Source organism: Cricetulus griseus, chromosome 6 (assembly GCF_003668045.3).
Source record: "Cricetulus griseus strain 17A/GY chromosome 6, alternate assembly CriGri-PICRH-1.0, whole genome shotgun sequence".
Classification (NCBI taxonomy): Eukaryota; Metazoa; Chordata; class Mammalia; order Rodentia; family Cricetidae; genus Cricetulus; species Cricetulus griseus.
The window spans coordinates 47,458,335-47,461,568 of record NC_048599.1 but is presented as its reverse complement, the minus strand read 5'-3'; the positions used below and the strand labels follow the sequence as shown (position 1 = coordinate 47,461,568).

General features: G+C 43.1%; 1 non-coding gene across 1 annotated transcript; it reads right to left on the bottom strand.

Moving 5' to 3' along the window:
- Window positions 1–1,053: 1,053 nt before the first annotated feature.
- Window positions 1,054–1,157, bottom strand: LOC113836451. Its single transcript, XR_003486663.1, has one exon. It is a non-coding gene; the product is annotated as a U6 spliceosomal RNA (small nuclear RNA).
- Between the last annotated feature and the right edge of the window lie 2,077 nt (window positions 1,158–3,234).

Genomic DNA, 3,234 nt, shown 5'->3' with positions numbered 1-3,234 from the left:
CAGCCAGACATCAGAGAGAGTCTCCATCAAATCCCTCCCCTCAGAGCTTAGTGAACCCCACAGAAGAGGAGGTGGAAAGAGAATAAAAGCCAGGGAGGATGGACAGAGGGGCTGGAGGACACCAGGAAGGCCAGGCCCTCTGAATCCACTGGGCAGGGCTCATATGAACTCACAGGGACTAAAGCAGTAAGCACAGGGTCTACTTGGTTGCACCAGGACCTCTGTGTATATATTATGGCTTTCAGTTTAGGTTGTTTTGTTTTGTTTTGTTTTTGTTTTTGATTTGAGACAGGGTTTCTCTGTAGCTTTGGAGCCTGTCCTGGAATTTGATCTGTAGAACAAACTAGCCTCAAACTCTTAGAGATTCGCCTGTCTCTGCCTCCCAAGTGCTGGGGTTAAAGGTGTGCGCCATCACTGCCTGACCAGTTAGTTTAGTATTTCTATGGGACTCCTGAGTATGTGAATGAGTGGGTCTCTGGTTCTTGTGCCTTATTTGGGGCTCTTTTCTGTCTGCTGGTTTGTCTTGTCCCAGCCTTGATGTGATGATTTGTGTTTTATCTTGTATTTCACCTTGTCATGTTCGGTTGTTATCACTTAGAAGCCTGTTCTTTTTAATGAGAGACACAGAGGGAGTGGAGGTGGGGAGGAACTGGGAGGAGTAGAGGAAGGTAAACTGTAATCAGGATATACTGTATGAGAAAAGAATCCATTTTCAATAAAAAGAAAAAAAGAAAGAAAAGAAAAAGAAAACTGGCTGAGCATGAGCCTGAGAACCAGCAAGCAGCATCTTCCATAGTTTCCGCTTCAAGATCCTGTTTGAGTTCCTGTCTGGAGAGATGAAATAAACCCTCAAGTTGCTTTTGGTTACAGTGGGTTTTAAAAAAATACTATTACTGTTGTTTTAAATTATGTGTCTGTGTATGTGTATGTGAGCTGAGGTAACCCCAGAGACCAGAGGAGTCAGATCCCGTGGAGCTGGAGTTACAGGTTGTGAGCTACCTGACATGAGTGCTGAGATGTGACCTCAGGTCCCGAAAGAGCAGTATGTGTTCTTTTTCTTTTTTAGGCTTCATATATTTGTGTGTCATTCTTGTACAGGGGCCATGCTAATCTCTGTATCGTTCCAATTTTAGTTTATGTGCTGCCAAAGTGAGCACGAAGTATGTGTTCCTGAACACTGAGCCATCTCTCTAGCCCCCTAGAATGTTTTATCACAGCAACATAAATGAAACTAGAAAACACACACACACACACACACACACACACACACACACACACACACAAATGTGAATGTATCTTAGTGATAGAGTTCATGTTTACTGTGTACAAAGCTCTGAGTTCATTCCCAACACTTAAAAACAAACAAACAAACAAATAAATAAATAAATAAATAAATAAATAAATAAATAAATCCCATCATGGTAGCACAGGTGCTTGGGAGACAGAGGCAAGAAGGTCATTGCAAATTTTAGGCCAGCTAGGGCTGCATGCATAGCCAGAAAACTGTTCCAACTACTTCATCCAAAAAAATTAACTTGCTAAGGCTAAGTGCAGGAAAAAAAAAAAAAAACCCTGTTACATAGCCAACTTTGTTAGGCTAAACCTATGCACACAGTGATTTAGCTCAGTGGTAGAATACTAACCTAACAATCACAGGGTCCTGGATCCCACCCTCAGTTCCAGAAAAATTAAAAAGTAAAAATATGGCCACAGCAAAAGCATCAAGAACTAGTGTTGAGCCCACCATTAAATTTCTTTCCATTCAAAAATTGGGCGTGGCCATGTGACTGACTGCTTTGACCAATGGGACATTTACATTCCATGAAGAGGTTGGGAAGGGTGGCTTGGTTGGTTTGCTTGCCTTGCATGCACGACACCCTAGCACTTCGTTAAGTCAGATGTTGAGGTAGAGGCAGGAAGAGTAGGACATCCTCAGGAAAACACTGAGTTGGAGGTTCGAGGCCAGCCTGGGATACACAAGTGAGACTTTCTCTCAAAAAATTAAAGTGCTGGAAGCAAAGAGCTGTTTGAGAACAAACACCCTGCACATTGGGGTTGGGCCTCGCTGGCTCCTGGAACTTGAGCCATGAGCATAAGCCTGAACTGGGCTGTTGGTGGAGGCCATAGAGAGAGTCACAGGGCTTCCAGCCCTGCTGTCCAAAGTCAGGATCCCCTTGGGCCTGTGAGTGAGACTGCCCCAGGCAGCCTCAGTAGGACCTCCCCGGGCAAGAACAACTCATAGCCACGCAGTTCAGTTCTGCCCAATAGTGTCTTTGGAAAGAAACAGTCATTATTTCAAGCTACGTGGTTTTTTGCTGATTTGTTACAGGCCAAGAGTGAGAAAATTATCTTTTTAGAGACAGATTATTTAGCCATTTCATTGTGAGAATTTTATCTTACGCTTATTTGCATAAAATGCAAAGATACACGTAGTTGTTCTTATTTCAGGGAAATTCTTTTAATTCCAAACAAGAGGACTCATTTCCTTTTCCTACCTTACAAACCACCATTCGGTGTCTTTGTGGGGCATCCAGTTGGTGGAATTCATTTAGCATGCACCAGATTCTAATTCAGTGGTTCTCAACCTTCCTAATACTGCAACCTTTTAATACAGTTCCTCATGTTGTAGTGACCCTGACCATAAAATTATTTTCATTACTTCAAAGCTGTAATTTTGCTATGTTGTGAATTGTAATGTAGATATCTGTGTTTTCCAATGGTCTTAGTGACCTCTGGGAAAGGGTCATTTATTCAACCAGCAAGGGCTCGTGACCCACAGGTTGAGAAACATTGCTCTAAGGAAAGCTAGGAAAACAGACTTGTGCTCTTTATAAAGGGAAGTAGGCTTCCTATCCAGGCTGCAGTGGACTGAATGATAATGACCCCCATAGGCTCATAAATTTCAATACTAGGTCCTAGATGTTGGAACTTTTAGTGAAGAATTAGGAGGTGTAGCCTGGTTGGAGGAGGTGTGTCACTGGGGGGGGGGGCTTTGAACTTTCAAAAGCCCACAACACTCCTAATTATCTCTCTGCCTCTTGCTTGTGGATCAAGACGTGAGCTCTCAGCTACTGCTCTGGCATCATGCCCGCCTGCCTGCTGCCATGCTTCCCACCATGCTGGCCATGGATTCTAACCCTCTGAAATTGTAAACCCCAAATAAATATTCTTTTATAAGTAGCCTTAATTGTGGTGTCTTATCATTGCAATAGAAAAATAACAAGCCTCAGGAGA